The sequence below is a fragment of the Pyrus communis genome, chromosome 13 (genome assembly GCF_963583255.1).
Source record: "Pyrus communis chromosome 13, drPyrComm1.1, whole genome shotgun sequence".
Classification (NCBI taxonomy): Eukaryota; Viridiplantae; Streptophyta; class Magnoliopsida; order Rosales; family Rosaceae; genus Pyrus; species Pyrus communis.
This window is the reverse complement of record NC_084815.1, coordinates 11,473,205-11,500,497: the sequence shown is the minus strand read 5'-3', so window position 1 is coordinate 11,500,497 and position 27,293 is coordinate 11,473,205. Positions and strand designations below refer to the sequence as shown.

Genomic DNA, 27,293 nt, shown 5'->3' with positions numbered 1-27,293 from the left:
CATGCATCTTTGGAATGTTGCTGGAGCATTGCAAAGTCCAAAAGGCATTCTCCTGTATGCAAATGTGCCAAAGGGGCAAGTAAAGGTTGTTTTCTCTTGATCCTCCGGAGCAATTGCAATTTGATTGTAACCTGAGTAACCATCCAGAAAACAATAATGTGAGTAACCTGCCAATCTCTCAAGCATTTGATCTATGAAAGGCATAGGAAAGTAATCTTTTCTAGTGCTAGAATTCAACTTCCTGTAATCGGTGCAAACACGCCAACTGGCCGTGGGCTTTGTGGGCACAAGCTCATTGTTTTCATTCTTCATCACTATGATTCCCACCTTCTTAGGCACCACTTGAATGGCACTCACCCATTTGCTATCAGAGATGGGATATATGATCCCCACATCTAACAATTTCAACACCTCATTCCTAACAACTTCCTTCATGTATGGGTTAAGTCTTCTTTGTGGCTCACGGGTTGACTTTGCCCCTTCCTCCAAGAGAATCCTATGCATGCACATGGTAGGGCTTATTCCCTTGATATCTGCAATAGACCAACCAAAAACTGATTTGAACTCTTTTAACACCCTAATTAGTTTATCTTCTTCAATTGGGGTGAGATCAGAAGCTATGATAATTGGAAGAGTTTCAAATTCAGCTAGATATGCATATTTTAGATGTGGTGGGAGTGGCTTAAGTTCAAGTTTTGGTGCCTTAACAGTGGAAGGAGTTAAATGTGACATTGATGATTCTAAAGGCTCTACAATAGGTGAAACATTCAAAGGATACAATGCCAATGCTTCCAAGGCAGCTACTTCTTCCATGAGTGCATCTTCTTCATCAAACTCATCTTGAGATTGACTCAAAACAGTTTGTAAGGGTTCATTCGATTGTGCCTGCAAGAACTTAGAGAATACAAGTGAATCAAGCACATCAATGGCATAACAATCAAGAGATGAAGAAGGATGAGCAAGAGATTCAAACACTTTGAATTGAACTGTCTCTCCTAACACTGTCATAGTGAGGAGTCCATTTTGCACATCAATGATGGTCTTGGCCGTGGCCATGAAGGGTCTCCCAAGCAATATAGGCAACTCACGATCATGTATAGGAGCTTCTTCCATGTCCAACACTACAAAATCTGCAGGCAATATTAGTTTATCAACTTGAACTAGGATATCTTCTACTATACCTCTTGGATATTTAACTGATCTGTCTGCAAGTTGTAATGAAATGGTGGAGGCTTTCAAATCTCCCAAACCTAGTTGAAGGTACACTGAATAAGGCATTAAGTTGATGCTAGCACCCAAATCAAGCATTGCCTTCTCTACTTTCTTGTCCCCTATCGTGATGTTGATAGAGAAACTTCCTGGATCCTTGAGCTTTGGTGGAAGTTTTCTTTGCAAAACTTCACTCACATTCTCAGACACCACTACCTTCTCATGTGGTCCATACTTCCTTTTGTAGCTGTTTAACTCCTTGAAGAACTTCCCATATGCCGGCATGTTCCTAATGACATCAAGCAAAGGTAAGTTAACATTCACTTTGCTTAGTATATCAAAAATTTCTTTGAATGACTTATCCTGCTTGCTCTTGGCAAGTCTTCCAGGGAATGGTATTGGTGGAGTGTATGGTTTCTCGGCCTTGTGAAGATTTGGTGCTTCTAGTGAGGAAGTGGCATGGCTTGGTTCCTCAATTGATTTCTCATTGTCTCCTTGAGTGACACCTGCATTCACATGATCATATTCATTAGTAACTTCATTGCCAACTCTATTATCAATAACCTTACCACTTCTAAGTGTAGTGATTGCTTTGGCTTGCTCTTGGTTCCTTTGGAGTATCACGGGTTGGCTTGGAAACTTCCCAACCTCTCTTTGGTTCAAGGCATCTGCAATCTGCCCCAATTGTGTCTCCATTTTGGTTAGGGCGGCTGAATGTTGTTGGAGTGTGCTATTGGTGGAATGTTGGAATTGCAAGGTGTTTTGGGCTAACAATTTAACCGTGTCCTCAAGGCTAGTGGCAGGTTTTGGTTGGAAATTTTGGAATTGATTGTTGTTCTTCCATGAAAGGTTGGGATGATCTCTCCAACTTGAGTTATATGTATTTGAATACACATCATTCCTTGGCCTTTGGTTGTAAGAATTCATGAGGTTCACTTGTTCTTGAACATACTCGGGGTAAGCTTCCCTAGATGGACATTGGTGAGTAGGATGGCTTGGTATGTTGCAAATGGCACACACTTCATTTGCTTTTGGCACCATGTTGAGCACGGATTCAAGCTTCCTTTCTAGGTTAGCTACCTGCAACAAAAGCTCATGATTAGAACTTGTTTCATAGACTCCAACCTTCTTACCCCTTAAATCTTTGTGTTGAGCATTAGACCCCAACATCTCATAAATGTTATATGACTCTTGAGCATTCTTTTTCTTCAATGCTCCACCTGCTGCATTATCAACAGTTGATTGACAAGTTTGGGTTAGTCCATCATAGAAAATTTGCATTTGTAAGTGAAAAGGTAACCCATGGTGTGGACATTGTATCAAGAGGCCTTTAAAACGCTCCCAACACTCGTTGAAAGGTTCTCCATCATCTTGTTTGAAGTTGAAGATTTGTCCCCTTAATGTGGCTGTCTTTTGAGTGGAAAAGAACTTCTCCAAGAACTTCTTAGCCACGGCATCCCATGTAGTGAGGGAACCTGGTGTCAGAGTCATCAACCAACTCTTAGCCTTATCTTTCAAGGTGTAAGGAAACACTCTCATCCTCAAATTCGCTTCACTCACTCCCTGCAAAGGTAAACCACTCACAACATTGTAAAATTCTTTAATATGAGCTAAAGGGTCTTTGATAGGAGCATATTCATGCGACTTAAATGGCTTGTTCTCGTGCATTTACGTTATGTTTCTTTAGTTATTTTAGTACTTTAAAGCTATTTTCGTGTGTTTGTAGGTCCAAAGGGCTAAAGGAGCAAAAAGATGCATTTTGGAGACTTTTGGAGCACTTTTGGGCTAAGGATGGATAGCCTATGCTTGGAGCCAAAGTGTTGGACGAAATTGAAGACCTAATTGAAGACCAAAGTGTTGGAACCTTGTTCCCTTTAGTTTTAGGACATTTAAACCTTTCCTATATCCTTAGCCGTGCATAACATTCCAACATTCCACTTCTTCATTTCAGCCACACTCCCACATATCATTACATATCATTCACCACTTATCATATCATCCACTTATCATTCACCACTTATCATATCATCCACTTATCATATCATTCACTTATCATATCATTCACTTATCATATCATACACTTATCATAACCATACACTTATCACTTATCACAACAACAACCTTGCACATGCACAGTCATCCACATGCACCCATAATCATTCACTCATCTTTAATCCACATGCACTTATTCCACTTCATCATTACACCACATTCTCTCTCTTTAATCCACATGCATTCATCATCATTCACTCTAGTTTTAATTCCACATGCATTCCCACCCACATGCAACCATAATCATTCATACCTATCAGCCACATGCATTCACTCTTCATAAATCAGCCACATGCATTCAATCATTCACTCCACACTCATTGCACATGCATTCCCTTTCATTTTTGTCAAAGCACATGCAGTCCCACCCTTTAATCACATGCATAAATCAGCCACATGCATCTCCCATCACCATTTCAGATTTCCACCAAGTTCCTAGCTGTCATGTTCCCTCTCTTTCTCCCTATAAATACCATACACACTTCACACAACATTCATTCATTCTCATTCACTCTTCCATATTCCAGAAATTCGTCAAAACCTCTCCACACCCTGGCAGCAGCCACCAAAACACTTTTCTCCTCCATTGCAGCCACTCCAACCACTCCCCAAACCATTCACACCATCAAACTATCCTTAGACCTTGTGCTACAACGAAGAGGAAGATAAGAGGGCCTAAACGTTCATACAATTCAAGTTTGAGTTATTGGAATGTTTAGGTGTTTCTTTGATTTCAATGTTTAATTTCAATACTCTTTGTTTTGTACGAATGAGGAATGGAAGATAACAGGGCCTAAACGTTCATACAATTCAAGTTTGAGTTGTTGGAATGTTTAGGTGTTTCTTTGATTCCAATGTTTAAGTTCAACTAAACCCCCCTTGGCTAGGGGGGGATTCGCAAGTGATTTGCAATCCCTCCTAATCCCTAAACCCTAAACCCCCAAGTGATTTGCAATCCCTCCTAATCCCCGGTTAAGAACGATCCCTACTTATACTTATACTACAATTTGACGAAAAGAGGGTTTAATTTGTGTGCGTATAAATCTCGCATCAAATTTTGGCGCCGTTGCCGGGGATTAGGAGGGATTGCAAATCACTTGGAAACTGACTCAAAAACGTAAAATAAAGTTAAAAACGTTCACAAAGACTCAAAGGACTCAAAACAAGTTCAAAAGACTCAAAACTGCCTAAAAACACTAACTAGGCAGTTTCTGACCTTAAACCCAATGTTGGACGAATTTAAGATTATGGTTTGATTCAAATGTAAAAACACAATATAAAACACTATACTAGACTCAAAGAATGCAAAACTAAACTTTAAAACACTAAAACAAACCAAAAGACTCAAACATCACGCAAAACACTCAAAACAGCCTTAAAATCACTTTCTGGGCAGTTTTGAGCACTTTGGTGAATTTGGACGAATTTTGGGAAATAAATTGAATCAAAACACTTTAAAACATAAACTAAACAAAGTCTAAACACTAAAGAACAAGAAAGTAAAGGGGGGTTTTAAATTGACGAGAATTGAAATAACGAAACAAGTTAATAAACTAGACAGAATGTAAAGATGAATTTGATGGAATTGAATGGATGGGAACCTAGCTAAGGGGTTCATCTCCATACATGTTATACTTGCATAATAAAATGATTTCCAATTGCATTTCAATAAACTATGATACTCAACACCCCAAGTTAACCGTGATGCACTAATTAACCTTCAAATCTTCCTAACGTTATTGAATTGGATGATGCATGCAACAATTCAAAACATTCCCCACAAGTCCTCAACATGAATGCATAGAAGAGGTACAAGCAAGAATCATTACGCTCTATGAAAATTATAAGTGTTGACGAGGCATTCGTTACTATGATTGCATGAAACTTATGCCAAGAATTTGTTTAACGCGATTGTTTATAAGCAACCTCCACTACTTGTGAATATAAGTTCGTAACTATTAGGTGAAACTCACTTATATTCTAGCGTCATATTCATGCATGAAAATTAAGCGTGCATTCTCAATAAACATACATAAATAAGTTATCAATCAAACAGTTAAATAAATTGAATCCACAACTTATGAAACGCAATTAGAAGTAATCAAATCAAAATGCAAGCATAAACATATATTTCGAATCCCCCCCTAGCCAAGGGGGGTTTAGTTGAACTTAAACATTGGAATCAAAGAAACACCTAAACATTCCAACAACTCAAACTTGAATTGTATGAACGTTTAGGCCCTGTTATCTTCCATTCCTCATTCGTACAAAACAAAGAGTATTGAAATTAAACATTGAAATCAAAGAAACACCTAAACATTCCAACAACTCAAACTTGAATTGTATGAACGTTTAGGCCCTCTTATCTTCCTCTTCGTTGTAGCACAAGGTCTAAGGATAGTTTGATGGTGTGAATGGTTTGGGGAGTGGTTGGAGTGGCTGCAATGGAGGAGAAAAGTGTTTTGGTGGCTGCTGCAAGGGTGTGGAGAGGTTTTGACGAATTTCTGGAATATGGAAGAGTGAATGAGAATGAATGAATGTTGTGTGAAGTGTGTATGGTATTTATAGGGAGAAAGAGAGGGAACATGACAGCTAGGAACTTGGTGGAAATCTGAAATGGTGATGGGAGATGCATGTGGCTGATTTATGCATGTGATTAAAGGGTGGGAATGCATGTGCTTTGACAGAAATGAAAGGGAATGCATGTGCAATGAGTGTGGAGTGAATGATTGAATGCATGTGGCTGATTTATGAAGAGTGAATGCATGTGGCTGATAGGTATGAATGATTATGGTTGCATGTGGGTGGAAATGCATGTGGGAATGCATGTGGAATTAAAACTAGAGTGAATGATGATGAATGCATGTGGATTAAAGAGAGAGAATGTGGTGTAATGATGAAGTGGAATAAGTGCATGTGGATTAAAGATGAGTGAATGATTATGGGTGCATGTGGATGAATGTGCATGTGCAAGGTTGTTGTTGTGATAAGTGATAAGTGTATGGTTATGATAAGTGTATGATATGATAAGTGAATGATATGATAAGTGAATGATATGATAAGTGGATGATATGATAAGTGGTGAATGATAAGTGGATGATATGATAAGTGGTGAATGATAAGTGGATGATATGATAAGTGGTGAATGATATGTAATGATATGTGGGAGTGTGGCTGAAATGAAGAAGTGGAATGTTGGAATGTTATGCACGGCTAAGGATATAGGAAAGGTTTAAATGTCCTAAAACTAAAGGGAACAAGGTTCCAACACTTTGGTCTTCAATTAGGTCTTCAATTTCGTCCAACACTTTGGCTCCAAGCATAGCCTATCCATCCTTAGCCCAAAAGTGCTCCAAAAGTCTCCAAAATGCATCTTTTTGCTCCTTTAGCCCTTTGGACCTACAAACACACGAAAATAGCTTTAAAGTACTAAAATAACTAAAGAAACATAACGTAAATGCACGAGAACAAGCCATTTAAGTCGCATGAATATGCTCCTATCAGTCTTCATTTGGTAAGCCATAAAATGAGGGAAACATATGGAAATGTGAAGATTTGAGATCATAGTTTCTAGCTTCTGTGGGCAGCAAGATGCATGAAGGTGAATTTGGTATGATTGGTTGAGCAAAATCCTCCAAAGCTCGAAGTTCATCTTCGTTGCCCGCCATCTCTTCTTCTCTTTCCCAATTAAATTGCTCAGATTCTTTACTTGTTGAACTAGGTGAATTCCCTTCCTCTTCCTCACGGCTAAAGGATGAACTTGATGGCACAAAATTGTCCAAAGTGTGGCCCTTCAACCGTTCAATTCTTTGGCCTAACTCAAGAAGTTTATTTGACATATACTACCTGAAATAAAATAACACAAGTGTGAATGAAAATCTACTAGCAAACAACAATAAAATGAACAAAAAAAAATAAACTTAAAAACGTTTGAAAGGACTCAAAGGACTCAAAACAGATTCACAAGACTCAAAACAAGCTAAAAACTCTCAAAACTGCCTAAAAACACAAACTGGGCAGTTTTGACACTAAACTCAATTTTGGACGAAAATTAGGTTTGAGCTTGACTCAAAATGCTTCAAAACACAAGATAAGACAGATTCTAAGCCTAAAACTTAACAAAATATGGGGAGAAATTGTATTTGGACGAAATGCAATTAAATGGACAGATTATAACGAAAGCAGATTGTAAAGCAAATTGATGTAAACCAATGGATAATGGAATGGCTAAGGGATTCTTTTCCACACATGAAATGTATGCAACTTAAATCAACTTCCAGTTATCAATTTGACAAGTTATGAACCTTGACACTAATCAAAATAGCAAACAAGCAAACAAGCAATTACAAGGGATTGAAATCAGTCCCCGGCAACGGCGCCATTTTTTGTTGATGTATAATTCCTTCCTAATGCTAGAATATATTTAGTATAATGGCACAAGCAAGGGTGTCGAATCCGCAGGGACTAATTGGACCTATGTAACTACTTGTTTTGCAAGAACTCTAAGAAATGAATCAAACTAAACAAACTAGGCAGATTTGGAAATGAATCAAACTAGTCTAAATAGGCAGATTTGTTGTTGTAATTTGAAAGCATGAGAAAATGAAGTAAACACAAATAAATGAATCAACAACTAATGTAATGGGATAGTATCAATGGAAATGAAGCTAGGGATTCGGTTTCACCATTGCTCAACTAAGTCCATGTTTGTCAAGTTAGTTTGTACTCATTCATCTACCTATTTCTTGAGTTTGTTTCACTTGGATATGATCAACCATATGATGTGTGGATTTGATCAAATGTCTCTAATCATGAACCTAATTGTGATGTGCAACTTTGGTTCATAATCAAGATTATGTAATGTACAAGAAACTTTCATAAAACCAAAGGGAATAACTCGGCAGGATGTGTGCTAAACACTCCCTTCATTCATTCACATATCTACCAAGATTATGCATGATGTGTGTTCTAATCTTGGCTACACAACTTTGTGATTAATTCAAATGATGATCAAACATTAAAATCAACACACTAAGTCACCATTAAAACAGAAAATGAAACAAGAAATAGATGGACAAACTGAGCATTCTAACTTAATTACATGGCAAACTTTGCAAGGTTACATCGAATCCCTAGAGGAAGATTAGTTACACTTCATGTTTACAAAGGTTTAACATAAAAATAAATAACATGAGTGAACATAAGATTAAGAAGGAGAAACCCTTGAAGCAAAACTGATGTTGAAATCCTTGAAGAGTTCCTTGGTGTTGCTTCTCCAAATGTGGTGCGGATGAAGGTAGAATGGCTTGGTTGAATGGTTTCTGCCCTTGGGACAGAAAATGGACAGAGAATGGAGTGAAATGGAGCGGCTATGGGTGAATAAAAATGGAATGAATGCCAAGGACAGTTTCTGTGAAAAGGAGAGAATGTCGAATGCAATGGTATGGAGAGGGAGAATGAGTGAGGATGATGGACGGAAGTCGAGCAAGAATGGTGTGTGTAATCCAATAATGCCGAGAGAAGAATGAGTGAGTCCCCCTTAGTTAATTTCTGAATGTGGCTAATGATGGAAAACCATCAGAATGCATGTGAAAGCTGACATGATCCATGTGAAAGGAATGCTGAAAAGGGTATGAATGTGCACGGTATGGGCATGAAGGAGTAGGAAATGCATGAAAATGGTTGGATGAGTGGATTTCTAGCGTGATACCTGCAAAGCATGGACATGATCTGCAGCTAGGTGGTTTATTTAATCCAAGATACATGTGCAATGTCTGCCACAAGGGAGTGGACAATCTGAAACTGGTTAGAATAATCTGGAATTGGGTATGGGAGTGCACGGGATGAACATGAAGGAATTGGAAATGCAAAGGTGATTTGTTTCGGTGGTGGAGGTGCATAAGGGAGCTGGAAATGGCATGGAATGTTTAATTGAGATGCATGTGGATTTCTGCAAAGATGAAATGGAGAAAGGTGATGGAATGCACGGTCAGGTTGTGAGCATGCATGTGAATGCATGTTTTGATGTTTTAGAAGTGCATAATCTGACTTGGAACCACATGGGATTTTCATGACATGATTGTGTTTCTTGGTGGAAATATGGCTGAATGTTTTAGTTAATGGGAATGGGGGTTTTTGGTGCAAAATGGAGTTGGACAAGGCAAGGGATTACACGGCACAAGTTATGTGGAATAACAAGGTGTCCGCATGTTTTTGCCTTGTTTAGAACCACCCAATGTGACTCCAATGCACCACTTTCCTAGTCACATCTTCTCTTGAATTCCCTCCGCCATATTAGTCTTACATTCCTCATATTTGGACTTCAAATTAATTCCCAAGAACCCTCTCCACGTTTGGAATAATGCTCAGCTATCAAAAGGAAAGGTTTTTACTTCATTTGCCTTCCCTTTGATCCAAATACACACTTGACTGCACACTAACACCAAATAATGTAAAATGCAACTAGTTCAATCCAAAAACATCACAAAGACGCCAAATAAGGAATATATAAATGCATGCAAAAAGAGACTTATCACTTGCACACTGAACACTAAGTGCGAGGGAATCTTGAACGGCCAACTCATCGGACCGTCCTGACAGCAGCCTACTATCTTTTGGAGTGAAGAGGTTCCTAGCTACTATTGTAGCTGTTGTGGCGTCCTGCATCACGGAGTCTTCACCTGTAAGAAGACCGTTAGAAGATAAAAAAGAAGGGCGCCATACATTACCTTGACGGGGCGCAACCGGATCACTGCTGAGACTCAAATCTAAGCTAAGGTTCGATGAGTTTGCCATTTTCAAAAGTGTTCAAAGAGAAGGGGTGGATGGAGTTAAAATTTCAAAGGGCCGGAGACGATGTTCAAGAATGGGAAATCTTCAGAATGTGTATGTTGGCGGTGATCGATACCTCTATAAGAAGCCAAGGCGACGCGTCCACCGATTCAAAAAGCCGGAATTTCCGGCGTAATTTAGGCGACGCTTTCTCGGCTTTTCAGAGGACGTGTTCAACTTTGTCAAAAGATTTCTTCTTTTCAGAAAGCACGTGGAAGCCATCATCGCAACTACACATCTTTAGCCGACAAGCGCAAAGTTCGGCGTCGCTTTCTCTGCTTTTCAGAAAACGCGTGCAGCTTTGTCAAAAGGAGCCGCATCCGCACTACTACGTGTCGTTCAGAAAGCGAAGGGGCGTTGTTCAGAAATCGAAGGGGCGTCGTTCAGAAATCGAAGAGGCGCCACTATTTCAAAAAGCCGGATTTGCGGGATCAAAACGTTTGTCGACAAGTGATGCGTGATTATACGCACACAAATTAAACCCTCTTTTTGACAATTGTAGTATAAGTATAAGTAGGGATCGTTCTGGACCGGGGATTAGGAGGGATTGTTAATCACTTGGATTTGACTCAAAAACATAAAAAGAAAGTTAAAAACGTTCACAAAGACTCAAAGGACTCAAAACAAGTTCAAAAGACTCAAAACTGCCTAAAAACACTAACTAGGCAGTTTCTGACCTTAAACCCAATGTTGGACGAATTTAATATTATGGCTTGATTCAAACGTAAAATAACAATATAAAACACTATACTAGACTCAAAGAATGCAAAACTAAACTTTAAAACACTAAAACAAACCAAAAGACTCAAAACAACACAAACACACTCAAATCTGCCTAAAAACCACTTTTTGGGCAGATTTGAGCACAAACACAAATTTGGACGAATTTGTGTAACAAAATGACTCAAAACTCTTATAAACACAAACTAAGACACTTTCTAACTAAATTAGACAATAAAGTAAAGGGGGATTTTAATTTGACGAAAATTGAAATAACGAAACAAGTTTAATAAACTAGACAGAATGTAAATATGAATGCGATGAAAATGAATGGATGAATGCTAGCTAGAAGGTTCTTCTCCACACATGTTACACTTGCATAATAAAATGATTTCCAATTGCATTTCAATAAACCATGAATTCTCAACACCCCAAGTTAACCGTGATGCACTAATTAACCTTCAAATCTTCCTAACGTTATTGAATTGGATGGGTTAGCGCATACAACAATTCAAAACATTCCCCACAAGTCCCCTACATGATTGCATAATAGAGATACAAGCAAGAATCATTACGCTCTATGAAAATTATAAGTGTTGATGAGGCATTCGTTACTATGGAATACGCATGAAACTTATGCCAAGAATTCGTTTAACGCGATTGTTTATAAGCAACCTGCACTACTTGTGAATATAAGTTTGTAACTATTAGGTGAAACTCACTTATATTCTAGCGTCAAATTCATGCATGAAAATTAAGTGTGCACTCTCAATAAACATACATAAATAAGTTATCAATCAAACAGTTAAACGAATTGAATCCACAACTTATGAAACGCAATTAGAAGTAATCAAATCAAAATGCAAGCATAAACATATATTCGAATCACCCCCTAGCTAAAGGGGAGTTTAGTTCCTTATACGTACAAAACAAAGAGAATCAAAGAAACACCTAAACATTCCAACAACTCAAACTTGAATTGTATGAACTTTTAGGCCCTCTTCTCTTCCATTCCTCATTCGTACAAAACAAAGAGTATTGAAATTAAACATTGAAATCAAAGAAACACCTAAACATTCCAACAACTCAAACTTGAATTGTATGAACGTTTAGGCACTTTTCTCTTCCTCTTCGTTGTGGCACAAGGTCTAAGGTGAGTTTGATGGTGTGAATGGTTTGGGGAGTGGTGAAAATGGAAGGAGGATGGTGTTTGGATTAATAGGGAGAGCACGGCAAGGGTGTTTGATGTCTACATTCTGAAATGGAAGAGTGAATGAGAATGAATGCAATGGATGCTTATTTATAGGTGAAATGGGGGGAACATGACAGCTAGGACGGAATGTGGCTGCATGTTTGAATGATTAAAGGATGCATGTGGGTTGGAATTGCATGTGCAATGAATATGTGGCTGCATGTGCAAGGGGACAATCTGAAAATGCATGTGAAAGCATGTGTTGGCTGCAATGATGAAATGGATGGGAGTGCATTTGGCTTAATTAATTAAAGGGAGTGCATGTGCAATGTTTTAAAGGATGGAATGCATGTGAATATGATGGAAATCTGATTTATTTGAAGATGCATGTGCAATGAAGTGGAATGACAGCTAGGTTATGATGATGAATACATGTGGCTGATTTAATTGAATAGGAAAGCATGTGGATTTAATGGTTTAAAGGGTGAATGCATGTGGATGCATGTGTTGATGAATGGGATTGTGGAGTGGCTGGAATGATGAAAGAATAAAGGGTGCATGTGGGTTAATTAATTAAAGGGAGTGCATGTGCAATGTTGTTGTTGGTGCAATGATGGAGGAACAAGTGCATGTGGCTGAAATGTGGAAGGTGTGTGGCTACTTCAAGTAGGAATCCTTGTGACATCAACTCTTCAATTTCGTCCATTCCTTTTGCTCCAAGTATAAGTTATCCCTTCCAAGTCCAATTTTGCTCCAAAATGCATCTTTTTGCTTCCTTAGCCACATGAACCAAAAAACACACGAAAATGGCTTAAACGCCAAAAACAACTATGAATTAACAATATAAATGCACGAAAACAAGCTAAGTAAGTCGCCTAAATATGCTCCTATCAACAAGGGTAAAAGAACAGTACCACCACTTGATATTATCTCTATATATGTCGACCTTCGTCTTTTATGGCAAGGCAGACCTGAAGAAAATGCCCAACTCTTCCTCACCTCTGAGGCCGCAAAGCCTTTCGAAATACTCATTTTTTCCTTCCTCCCCAAAGATGATACCAGATGCCTGGAGTACAGATGACCCAGGAGGAAACAGCACAACAAATACATGTGCTGATTCATTCACTGCTTCTTCAAAAGCAAAGGTATCTCATATCATCAAGGTCAAAAGCAAAAGTATCTCATATCATGCTCTTTCCCTGTCTTTTTCTTTGTCCTTGTTCTTACTCGCATGGCAAAGTGAAAGAAGCAATCAGCCGGCACTTGGAGTCAGTCTTTCGATCTGGAGCCAACTGCCTGGAATCTATTCCTGGTTGCTTACCTAGCGTTGCTCTCGAGTAGTCATCTTCAACGGAGCAAGTAAGGCAAGTGAAAATGATACATTGAAGCATGTGGAGACAAGGAACAACTGCATATGCTGAGCTATCCTCTAACCCTCTTCAATACGAATTGGAAAGATTGAACAAAGAAACAGATAAAAGGAGGAAGCACAGACCTTCGGGAAAGACCAAAAGAATCATGCTGCCCAGTTCAAGAAGTAGCACAAAGGAAAATCAACGATGGGCAGAGACCAGTTCAAGAGTAAGCCTGTGGAATCACAAAGATCAAAGCCTCAATGCAATCACCAAGGAGAAGAGGGGATTTACACTCCATAACCAGATTTGCGTCCCTAAACTCTTCTTTTTGTTAGTTACATTCTGCCATGTTTAGTATGTTTAGTTGCTTTTTGTGTGTTTACTTTTGTTTTGTGTGAATCTATGCTTAAAACATTGAGGACAATGTTTGATTTAAGTGTGGGGGGGTAACTAAGTATATTTGATGCAAATTCGTGGGATTTTATCACCCATAACTTCAAATGTTGTTCCTTGCTGTTTTAAGGTGTTTTAGAGTGTTTTAGTATGTTTTGTTTTTATAACTCCGGAAATCACATAAAAATTTGAAAAACATGTTTTAAAAAGCCTAAAAAGAGTGTTTTGAGTCGTTTTTGTGTGTTTATGTCTTAGGGTACCTTCCAACACAATGACATGGATTTGGTTTGTAATTGCATGACGGTTAAAAAGAGTTATTAACATAGAGAAAAGTTTGTTTTACTCTTGGTATATGCTTGGTTATGGTTATAATGTATGACTTCACATGCAATCATAAAAGAAAAATTCGTTTTAGTAACATGCTTGAAGGAAGGAACTCAAACAAACGCTACAACCCTGTGAGACTCGAGCCATTACCTTCTTTGGAGAGTTATTTTATGTGATTCTTTGTTTTCTAAAGTTGTTGCATGATCTCATTATTCCTTGCTTGGTTGCTACTTAGAAAGCAATTGTATCATGATAGAACTAAATGCTAGAACTTATATCCGTTTCATTCAAAGCATGACATTGAATTGCATAACATATATCAAGATGAAGTTGTGTAGTTGCCACCATAGCCAAATAGCCTTCCTTCCCATTTTTCGTATATATTAGTTTTAACCCCGTTGAACCTCGTTTAGCCTATTTTCTTTGCTAACCACATCACCCCTTACCTAGCCTAGAGTAGGACTTTCCTATACCCTTGTTCTTAAAGTATAGTGAGCATGACTTAAATGAATTCCTTTTGAGTTACATTATGCAAGAAAATGAGTGTGGGGGAGTAAAAGTTTGTTCTTACGTTTATATGTATGTTTTGAGATTCAAAAGAAAAAGAAGAAGAAAAGAAAAAAAAAAAAAAAAAAAAAAAAAAAAGGAGTGAAAATAAGTAAGAATGAACTCACGAGCGTTGATGGTTGAAGAAAGGGTCCAAAAAAGTTGAATATGGCCCTAAGTTTTGTGTGACTTTCCCTTGGGTGTTCAAAGTTGACTTCTGCGTTCTTAAGGGAATTCTAAGTGCCTAATTCAATACTTTGCTCACTATTGCTTTAAGAATGTTTGTTTATCCTTCACCTTTCATTGTTAGCCAATACCCTAGCCCCGTTTCAACGCTTATGCTTCTATCTTGATCGTTATGTGTTCAATAATGTGGAGTTTGGAATTGATATGAGCTTATGGACTCACTGGTTCTCATTCTAAGTAGTAGCATTCCATTCATGAAATCATATTCATGTCGTTATCGTAAATCTAGAAAATGCTTTCCTTGTTATAACCTATGTGAGTGTTCGTCTACATGTTTACATCAATCTTCTCACATATAACTAGTGTAGGGTGTGTAGTCAGAAAATCTGTGTGAAAATAGAGTGCATTCTAGTAAGGAATTGAGGAAATTCTCTAAGGCATGTTACTACATTCAAATCATGGTTTTAAATGCTTAATTGTGAACTAGTATGTGGTGACTATGATTAAGAATGTACTTAAGTGTAAAGATGGCTAAAATTTGTGGGAATAATGATTTTTAACTTGTTATGTGCATTGGAAATCCGTGAGACGATTGTTGGAAGGTGTAGGTGTTGTTTTGTTCGTTTTGTCTAGTTTCGTGTTCTTTTGTTGTTTTGTTTTGCTCGAGGACTAGCAAAAGATAAGTGTGGGGGTATTTGATAGGAGCATATTCATGCAACTTAAATGGCTTGTTCTCGTGCATTTACGTTATGTTTCTTTAGTTATTTTAGTACTTTAAGCTATTTTCGTGTGTTTGTAGGTTCTAAGGGCAAGGTATGCAAAATGATGCATTTTGAGGCTATTTGGAGCATTTTTGGGCATGGATTGGATAGCTTAATCATAGAGCAAAGAGGATGGACGAAATTGAAGCCTTGTATGCTCTTTGGGACATAAAACAAAGGGCCTAGCCCAATCAAACAAATCCTTTGAGCCATGGAAAACCAATAGCCCAATCAAACAATCCATCAAAGCCATGCAAAACCACCAACACATGCACCCATCACCAAACACTTACCCTTGCCGTGCCTTTTCACTCCCTTTTCCAGCTTTTCCCTTTGCATTTCCCTTTCATTTCAGCCACATGTATTCATCATTGCAGCCACCATTCACTCTTTAATCCACATGCATTCACACACACTTCACACAAACAACATTCACATGCAAACACATGCATTTCCAACCCCAAACACACCTTTGCCGTGGCCTACCCTTCCTTTTCCAGATTTTCACATTCAATTCCAGCATTTCCACATACATTCCCCTTACAATTTCAGCCATTACACATGCATTTCCAACCTAGCAACATCCCTTTAATCATTCAGCCACCATCATACATTTATTCTCCCATAAACAACCCACCATTGCGGTGCACTTTCACTCCCAATTCCAGCTTTCCACAACTTTTCCTAGCTGATTTTCACATGCATTCCCCCTTCATTATTCCAATCACATGCACCCATAATCATTCATTCCCTCCTAGCTGCAATATTCCCTCTTTCCTTCCTTCATTCACCTATAAATAAGCATCCATTACACCCTCAATTCTCATTCACTCTTCCATTTCAGAAAATCATCCATTCACACACACAAACTCCCTTTTGTGCCGTGCCTTCCCCATCAATCCATTCTTCCATCTCCAACCACTCCCCACTCCATTCCACATACACCTAAAGCCCTAAACATCTCCTTAGACCTTGTGCCACAACGAAGAGGAAGAGAAGAGTGCCTAAACGTTCATACAATTCAAGTTTGAGTTGTTGGAATGTTTGGGTGTTTCTTTGATTTCAAAGTTATAATTTAATTCTCTTTGTTTTGTACGTATGAGGAATGGAAGATAAGAGGGCCTAAACGTTCATACAATTCAAGTTTGAGTTGTTGGAATGTTTAGGTGTTTCTTTGATTTCAAAGTTATGAGGAACTAAACCCCCTTTAGCTAGGGGGTGATTCGAAACTATGTTTATATTTGCAATATGAATTGATTAACTTTCGTTGGAATTTCATAAGTTGTGGATTCAATTTGTTTAACCGTTTGATTGATAACTTCTTTATGAATGTTTATTAAGAATGCGCGCTTAATTTTCATGCATAAATATGACGCTAGAATATAAGTGAATTTCACCTAATCGTTATGAACTTATATTCACAAGTAGTGGAGGTTGCTTATAAACAATCGCGTTAAATGAATTCTTGGCACTAGTTTCATGCTCATCATAGTAACGAATGCCTCGTCAACACTTATAGTTTTCATAATGCTTAATGATCTTTGATTGTATCTTTATTGTGCTTTTCACATAAAGGACTTTTGGAGAATGTGGTGAATTGCGTTGCGCTAACCCATCCAATTCATTAACTTAAGGAGAACTTGACGGTTAATTTAAGCGGACCTAATTAACCCGGGGTGTTGAGTTTCATAACTTATCGAAAGACCAACTGAAAATCAATCTTGTATGCAAGTGTAACATGTGTGGAGAAGAACCCCTTGGCTACTCCATCATCCATATTTTCATCACATTCATATTTACATTTTGCCCTTAATTATATTCTGTCCATTTAATTTAATATCGTCCAAACACATTTCCCCCATATTTCGTTGAGTCTTAATCATTCGTATTTGTTTTATTTTTGTGTCTTTAAGCATTTGGAGTCATAAACACTTCCAAATTCATCTAAATCAAGTTCTAGTTTCTGTTTAAGTCAATTTGATTGTTTTAGGCAGTTGAATATTTCAAAGTTATTCTGAGTCATAGTAGTCTTGTTAAGAGTCTTTACATTTAGTTTTTGTGTTTTCAAGTCAATTCAAAATAGATTAGCACCCCTAGTTAATCCCCGGTTAGAACGATCCCTACTTACATCATTACTACAATTGTCACAAATAGGGTTTAATTTGTGTGTCAAGTTAATTTTCGCATCATTAATTTCAATTTTATTTCTCTTTCTGTGAACATGAGAGGCTAAATCCCTAGTTAGCTAGGGGGTTATTCGAAACGATGTTTATGCTTGCAATATGAATTGATTACCTTTGGTTGGAATTTCATGAGTTGTGGATTCAATTCGTTTAACTGTTTGATTGATAACTGATGTGAGAATTATACACACACAAATTCAACCCTCTTTTTATCAATTGTAGTGAAGAAGGTAAGTAGGGATCGTTCTGGACCGGGGATTAGGAGGGATTGTTAATCACTTGGATTTGACTCAAAAACGTAAAAACACAATATAAAACACCAAACTAGACCCAAAGAATGCAAAACTAAAGTTTAAAACACTAAGACAAACCAAAAGACTCAAAACAGCAAGAAAACACTCAAAACTGCCTTAAAACTACTTTCTGAGCAGTTTTGAGCACTAGAGAAGAATTTGGACGAAAATAGTTATAACTTGACTCAAGATACTTTAAAAACACAAACTAAATTGATTTCTAACTAATTTGACACTCCAAGTAAAGGGGGATTTTGATTTTGACGAATTTGAAAACAAAACTTAAAACTTTGTAAAACGAACAGATTTTAAAACAAATTTGGATTTAATGAATGGAATGAAGGCTAGCTAAGGGGTTCATCTCCACACATGCCATACTTGCACACAAAACGATTTCTAATTGCTTTTCAATAAACCATGAATTCTGATAAGTCACATTTTGCATGCATTTATATCTTCCTTATTTGGTGTCTTTGTGATTGTTTTGGATTAAACTAGTTGCATTTTACATTATTTGGTGTTAGTGTGCAGCCAAGGGTGAATTTGGATCAAAGGGAAAGCAAATGAAGTAAAAACATTCCAGAAATGATGTGAAGTGTTAAGAGATGTAATTCAGCCATATTGGGTGATTCTAAACAAAGCAAAAACATGGATGTCACCTATGTGGTTCCAACATCAAAACATGCATTCACATGCATGTCACAACCTTGGCCGTGTGTTCCCATATCATCCCATCATTTGATGCAATTCTAGCACCAAATCAGATTCCTCACAATCCCATTTCCATCACTTAATTCATTTCAGCCATTTTGACACCAACAAGCACAAACATCCATTCCGTGCACTCCATTACATTTCTACACTTCATCTTTACAGAAATTCACATGCATTGTGATTAAACAAGTAACTCCTTGCAGCCACCATTTCAGAAATCAAACCCATCCCTTTCTCCATGCCGTGTGTTCTTCTCATTTTCAGATTTGTATAAACATTTTCTGGTGCTCCAATTCACTTTTGGCAGATTCCACTCGTTGCAGCAAGGACACATGCATTTTGATTAAACAAAACACATACTTGCAGATCTTGTCCATGCCATGCGCCCACTACCTCAGAAACCCATCATTCCATCACTTATGCACTGCCATCTGAGTTAAACAAAGGGTAGATCCAATCTGATTGTCTCTCCATCACTAACCTTATTCAGAAATTCACCAAGGGACACACTCACTCTCCCTCTCTCTCGGATTTCATTCCATTACACACATACATTCTCTCCATTTTTCCATTGCATTCTACATTCTCTCCTTTTTCACAGAAACTGTCCTTGGCATTCATCCCATTTTTATTCACCCATAGCCGCTCCATTTCACCCTATTCTCTGTCCATTCTCTGCCCATTTGCTCCCCCCTTTGCAGAAAACATACCAAGTGGATCTAATTCAGTTGCACCATACTTGGAGAACCAACCCCGAAGGTGATGCGAGAATTATACGCACACAAATTAAACCCTCTTTTTGTCAAATTGTAGTAAGGATGCAAGTAGGGATCGTTCTGGACCGGGGATTAGGAGGGATTGTTAACCACTTGGATTTGACTCAAAAACGTAAAATAACAATATGAAACACTATACTAGACTCAAAGAATGCAAAACTAAACTTTAAAACACTAAGACAAACCAAAAGACTCAAAACAACACAAACACACTCAAATCTGCCTAAAAACCACTTTCTGGGCAGATTTGAGCACAAACACAATATAAAACACTAAACTAACTCAAAGAATGGAAAACTAAACACTTAAAACATTAAAACAAACAAAAAGACTCAAACATCACCCAAAACACTCAAAACTGCCTTAAAATCACTTTCTGGGCAGTTTTGAGCACTTTGGTGAATTTGGACGAAATTGGGAAATAAAATGAATCAAAACACTCATAAACACAAACTAAAACACTTTCTAACTAAATTGGACATTAAAGTAAAGGGGGATTTAGATTTATACGAAAATTAACTAAAATGCACAGATTCAAATTAAAGCAAAATGTAAATGTGAATGTGTGATAGAATTTGAATGGAATGAAGGCTAGCTAAGGGGTTCATCTCCACACATGTTACACTTGCATAATAAAATGATTTCCAATTGCATTTCAATAAACCATGAATTCTCAACACCCCAAGTTAACCGTGATGCACTAATTAACCTTCAAATCTTCCTAACGTTATTGAATTGGATGGGTTAGCGCATACAACAATTCAAAACATTCCCCACAAGTCCCCTACATGATTGCATAATAGAGATACAAGCAAGAATCATTACGCTCTATGAAAATTATAAGTGTTGACGAGGCATTCGTTACTATGGAATACGCATGAAACTTATGCCAAGAATTCGTTTAACGCGATTGTTTATAAGAAACCTCCACTACTTGTGAATATAAGTTCGTAACTATTAGGTGAAACTCACTTATATTCTAGCGTCATTTTCATGCATGAAAATTAAGTGTGCACTCTCAATAGACATACATAAATAAGTTATCAATCAAACAGTTAAACGAATTGAATCCACAACTTATGAAACGCAATTAGAAGTAATCAAATCAAAATGCAAGCATAAACATATATTTCGAATTTCCTCATAACTTTGAAATCAAAGAAACACCTAAACATTCCAACAACTCAAACTTGAATTGTATGAACGTTTAGGCACTCTTCTCTTCCATTCCTCATACGTACAAAACAAAGAGTATTGAGATTAAACATTGAAATCAAAGAAACACCTAAACATTCCAACAACTCAAACTTGAATTGTATGAACGTTTAGGCACTCTTCTCTTCCTCTTCATTGTAGCACAAGGTCTAAGGATAGTTTGGTGGTGTGAATGGTTTGGGGAGTGGTGAAAATGGAAGGATGGTGTTTGGATTGTAAGGGAGAGCACGGCAAGGGTGGTTTGAATGTCTACATTCTGAAAATGGAAGAAGTGTATGGAATGGGTGAATTTCTGGCACAAAGGCCTTATTTCTGTGGTGAATGGATTGTGAATGAATGAGAATGAATGAATGAGTATTTATAGGTGAAATGGGGGGAACATGACAGCTAGGTTGCATGTGCTAATGCTTGTGTGTGCATGTGAAATCTGCCAAGATGCATGTGAAAGTGTATGAAATGCAAACTGAAATGGGATAGCATGTGGGTGAATGTGTGGCTGCAATGATGAAGTGAATGCATGTGTTGAATGATTAAAGTGCATGTGCAATGTTTTAAAGGATGGAATGATGGAGGAACAAGTGCATGTGAATGCATGGTGATAGCATGTGCACGGTTTTGGTTGGAATGATGGCAGATTGTGAAAACATGTGAATGCATGTGTTTGATGAATGATAAGTGGTGAATGATATGATAAGTGATAAGTGGTGAATGATAAGTGATGAATGATAAGTGGTGAATGATATGATAAGTGATAAGTGGTGAATGATAAGTGATGAATGATAAGTGGTGAATGATAAGTGATATGATATGTGATTATGATAAGTAATGGGAGCATGTGAGGGAAAGAATAATGAATGCATGTGTATGGTTTTGGGAGAAAGGTGGAGATGCACGGCATAAGGGAATTGGAAAGGTTTAAATGTCCTAAAACTAAAGGGAACAAAGTTCCAACACTTTGGTCTTCAATTTCGTCCAACATTTTGGCGCCAAGCATAAGCTATCCATCCTTAGCCCAAAAGTGCTCCAAAAGTCTCCAAAATGCATCTTTTTGCTCCTTTAGCCCTTTGGACCTACAAACACACGAAAATAGCTTAAAGGACTAAAATAACTAAAGAAACATAACGTAAATGCACGAGAACAAGCCATTTAAGTCGCATGAATATGCTCCTATCAGAAGGCCACTCCTCAAGGACTTCAAAATCAGTTTTGCTTCAAGGGTTTATGCTTATTAATTCTATGTTCATTCATGTTTTATATTTTTATGATAAATCTTTTGTAAACATGAATTGTAACTAATCCTCCTCTAGGGATTCGATGTAACCTTGCAAAGTTGGCCATGTAATTAAGTTAGAATGCTCATTTTGTCCATCTATTTCTTGTTTCATTTTCTGTTTTAATGGTGACTTTGTGTGTTGATTTTAATGTTTGATCATCATTTGAATTAATCACAAAGTTGTGTAGCCAAGATTAGAACACACATCATGCATAATCTTGGTAGATATGTGAATGAATGAAGGGAGTGTTTAGCACACATCCTGCCGAGTTATTCCCTTTGGTTTTACCAAAGTTTCTTGTACATTACATAATCTTGATTATGAACCAAAGTTGCACATCACAATTAGGTTCATGATTAGAGACATTTGATCAAATCCACACATCATATGGTTGATCATATCCAAGTGAAACAAACTCAAGAAATAGGTAGATGAATGAGTACAAACTAACTTGACAAACATGGACTTATTTGAGCAATGGTGAAACCGAATCCCTAGTTTCATTTCCATTGATACTATCCCATTACATTAGTTGTTGATTCATTTATTTGTGTTTACCTCATTTTCTCATGCTTTCAAGTTACAACAACAAATCTATCTATTTAGATTAGTTTGATTCATTTCCAAATCTGCCTAGTTTGTTTAGTTTGATTCATTTCTTAGAGTTCTTGCAAACAAGTAATTACATTGGTCCAATTAGTCCCTGTGGATTCGACACCCTTACTTATGCCATTATACTAAATATATTCTAGCATTAAGAAGGAAATATACATCAACAAAAATGGCGCCGTTGCCGGGGACTGATTTCAGTCCCTTGTAATTGCTTGTTTGCTTGTTTGCTATTTTGATTAGCGTCAAGGTTCATAACTTGTCGATTTGATAATTGGAAGTTGATTTAAGTTGCATACATTTCAGGTGTGGAAAAGAATCCCTTAGCCATTCCCTTATCCATTGGTTTACATCAACTTGCTTTACAATCTGCTTTTGTTATAATCTGACCATTTAATTGCATTTCGTCCAAATACAAGTTCTCCCCATATTTTGTTAAGTTTTAGGCTTAGAATCTGTCTTATCTTGTGTTTTGAAGCATTTTGAGTCAAGGTCAAACCTAATTTTCGTCCAAAATTGAGTTTAGTTTCAAAACTGCCCAGTTTGTGTTTTTAGGCAGTTTTGAGAGTTTTTAGCTTGTTTTGAGTCTTATGAATCTGTTTTGAGTCCTTTGAGTCTTTGTTTTGTCCAAATTAGTTATAAAGTGTTTTGATTTGTGTTTATAAGTGTTTTGATTCAAGTTTCCATCCAATTTCGTCCAAATTAGTGTAGGTGCTCAAAACTGCCCAGAAAGTGGTTTTTAGGCAATTTTGAGTCTTCTAGTTGCTGTTTTGGGTTTTAGGATTGTTTAAGTGTTCTAAGCGTTTAGTTCCACATCCCTTGAGTCTTTTCAAACGTTTTTTTTTTTTTTTTTTTTTTTGTTTATTTTTGTTCTTTTCATTGTTGTTTGCTTCTTGATTTTCATTCACACTTGTGTTACTTTGTTTCAGGTAGTATATGTCAAATAAACTTGTTGAGTTAGGCCAAAGAATTGAAAGATTAAAGGGCCACACTTTGGACAACTTTGTGCCATCAAGTTCATCCTTTAACCGTGAGGAAGAGGAAGGGAATTCACCTAGTTCAACAAGTAAAGAATCTGAGCAATTTAATTGGGAAAGAGAAGAAGAGATGGCGGGCAACGAAGATGAACTTCGAGCTTTGGAGGACTTTGCTCAACCAATCATACCAAATTCACCTTCATGCATCTTGCTGCCCACAGAAACTAGAAACTATGATCTCAAATCTTCACATTTTCATATGTTTCCCTCATTTTATGGCTTACCTAATGAAGACCCTTTAGCTCATATTAAAGAATTTTACAATGTTGTGAGTGGTTTACCTTTGCAGGGAGTGAGTGAAGCGAATTTGAGGATGAGAGTGTTTCCTTACACCTTGAAAGATAAGGCCAAGAGTTGGTTGATGACTCTAACACCAGGGTCCCTCACTACATGGGATGCCGTGGCTAAGAAGTTCTTGGAGAAGTTATTTTCCACTCAAAAGACAGCCACATTAAGGGGACAAATCTTCAACTTCAAACAAGATGATGGAGAACCTTTCAATGAGTGTTGGGAGTGTTTTAAAGGCCTCTTGATACAATGTCCACACCATGGGTTACCTTTTCACTTACAAATGCAAATTTTCTATGATGGACTAACCCAAAATTGTCAATCAACTGTTGATAATGCAGCAGGTGGAGCATTGAAGAAAAAGAATGCTCAAGAGTCATATAACATTTATGAGATGTTGGGGTCTAATGCTCAACACAAAGACTTAAGGGGTAAGAAAGTTGGAGTCTATGAAACAAGTTCTAATCATGAGCTTTTGTTGCAGGTAGCTAACCTAGAAAGGAAGCTTGAATCCGTGCTCAACATGGTGCCAAAAGCAAATGAAGTGTGTGCCATTTGCAACATACCAAGCCATCCTACTCACCAATGTCCATCTAGGGAAGCTTACCCCGAGTATGTTCAAGAACAAGTGAACCTCATGAATTCTTACAACCAAAGACCAAGGAATGATATGTATTCCAATACATATAACCCGAGTTGGAGAGATCATCCCAATTTTTCATGGAAGAACAACAATCCAATCCAAAATTTCCAACCAAAACCTGCCACTACCCTTGAGGATACGGTTAAATTGTTAGCCCAAAACACCTTGCAATTCCAACATTCCACCAATAGCACACTCCAACAACATTCAGCCGCCCTAACCAAAATGGAGACACAATTGGGGCAGATTGCAGATGCCTTGAACCAAAGAGAGGTTGGGAAGTTTCCAAGCCAACCCGTGATACTCCAAAGGAACCAAGAGCAAGCCAAAGCAATCACTACACTTAGAAGTGGTAAGGTTATTGATAATAGAGTTGGCAATGAAGTTACTAATGAATATGATCATGTGAATGCAGGTGTTACTCAAGGAGACAATGAGAAACCAAATGAGGAACCAAGCCATGCCACTTCCTCATTTGAAGCACCAAATCTTCACAAGGCCGAGAAACCATACACTCCACCAATACCATTCCCTGGAAGACTTGCCAAGAGCAAGCAGGATAAGTCATTCAAAGAAATTTTTGATATACTAAGCAAAGTGAATGTTAACTTACCTTTGCTTGATGTCATTAGGAACATGCCGGCATATGGGAAGTTCTTCAAGGAGTTAAACAGCTACAAAAGGAAGTATGGACCACACGAGAAGGTAGTGGTGTCTGAGAATGTGAGTGCAGTTTTGCAAAGAAAACTTCCACCAAAGCTTAAGGATCCAGGCAGTTTCTCTATAAACATCACCATAGGGGACAAGAAAGTAGAGAAGGCAATGCTTGATTTGGGTGCTAGCATCAACCTAATGCCTTATTCAGTGTACCTTCAACTAGGTTTGGGAGATTTGAAAGCCACCACCATTTCATTACAACTTGCAGACAGATCCGTGAAATATCCAAGAGGTATAGTAGAAGATATTCTAGTTCAAGTTGATAAACTAATCTTGCCTGCAGATTTTGTAGTGTTGGACATGGAAGAAGCTCCTATACATGATCGTGAGTTGCCAATATTGCTTGGGAGACCTTTCATGGCCACGGCCAAGACCATCATTGATGTGCAAAATGGACTCCTCACTATGACAGTGTTAGGAGAGACAATTCAATTCAAAGTGTTTGAATCTCTTTCTCATCCTTCGTCATCTCTTGATTGTTATGCCATTGATGTGCTTGATTCACTTGTATTCTCTAAGTTCATGCAGGCACAATCGAATGAACCATTGCAAACTGTTTTGAGTCAATCTCAAGATGAGTTTGATGAGGAAGATGCACTCATGGAAGAAGTAGCTGCTTTGGAAGCATTAGCATTGTATCCTTTCAATGTTTCGCCTCGTTTTGAGCCTTTAGAATCATCAATGTCACATCTAACTCCTTCTACTGTTAAAGCACCAAAACTTGAACTTAAACCACTTCCACCACATCTAAAATATGCATATCTAGCTGAATTTGAAACTCTTCCAGTAATCATAGCTTCTGACCTCACCCCAGTTGAAGAAGATAAACTAATTAGGGTGTTAAAAGAGTTCAAATCAGCTTTTGGTTGGTCTATTGCAGATAACAAGGGAATAAGCCCTACCATGTGCATGCATAGGATCCTTTTGGAGGAAGGAGCAAAAACAAGCCGTGAGCCACAAAGAAGGCTCAATCCACACATGAAGGAAGTTGTTAGAAATGAGGTGTTGAAATTGTTAGATGTGGGGATCATATATCCCATTTCTGATAGCAAATGGGTGAGTGCTATTCAAGTGGTGCCTAAAAAGGTGGGAATCACTGTGATGAGGAATGAAAACAATGAGCTTGTGCCCACAAAGCCCACGACCAGTTGGCGAGTTTGCACCGATTACAGGAAGTTGAATTCTAGCACTAGAAAAGATTACTTTCCTATGCCTTTCATAGACCAAATGCTTGAGAGATTGGCAGGTTACTCACATTATTATTTTCTGGATGGATACTCAGGTAACAATCAAATTGCAATCGCTCCGGAGGATCAAGAGAAAACAACCTTTACTTGCCCCTTTGGCACATTTGCTTACCGGAGAATGCCTTTTGGACTTTGCAATGCTCCAGCAACATTCCAAAGATGTATGTTGGCAATCTTCTCTGACATGGTAGAAAGGTTCATTGAGGTATTTATGGATGACTTCTCAGTGTTTGGTTCTTCTTTTGATGAATGTCTTAACCATCTCTCCTTAGTACTTCAAAGATGTCAGGAAACAAATTTGGTTCTCAATTGGGAAAAGTGCCAATTTATGGTGAAACAAGGAATTGTGTTGGGACATGTAATCTCTAGCAAAGGAATGGAGGTAGATAAAGCCAAAATTGACGTCATCACCAATATGGTAGCCCCCACCACTGTGAAGGGAGTAAGAAGTTTTTTGGACCATGCGGGTTTTTATCGTCGTTTCATTAAGAACTTTTCAATGATCACCCGTCCATTATGCAATCTGTTAGCTAAAGATGTTGTATTTCATTTTGATAAGGCTTGTATGGATGCATTCAATACTTTGAAAAATGAACTAACCTCGACCCCTATTATTATGGCACCAGATTGGTCGTTACCTTTTGAATTAATGTGTGATGCCTCTGACTATGCTGTTGGTGCAGTTTTAAGGCAAATGGTGAACAAGCTTCCACATGTGATCTACT

The 27,293-nt window shown here is 37.8% G+C and overlaps 2 non-coding genes across 2 annotated transcripts; one reads left to right on the top strand and one right to left on the bottom strand.

The window, feature by feature from the left end:
* The first annotated feature begins 2,506 nt into the window (after positions 1-2,506).
* On the top strand, positions 2,507-2,617 carry LOC137714033 (small nucleolar RNA R71). The gene has a single exon (XR_011065375.1). It is a non-coding gene; the product is annotated as a small nucleolar RNA R71 (small nucleolar RNA).
* A 21,500-nt stretch (positions 2,618-24,117) lies between these two features.
* Positions 24,118-24,228, bottom strand: LOC137714030 (small nucleolar RNA R71). Its single transcript, XR_011065372.1, has one exon. It is a non-coding gene; the product is annotated as a small nucleolar RNA R71 (small nucleolar RNA).
* Between the last annotated feature and the right edge of the window lie 3,065 nt (positions 24,229-27,293).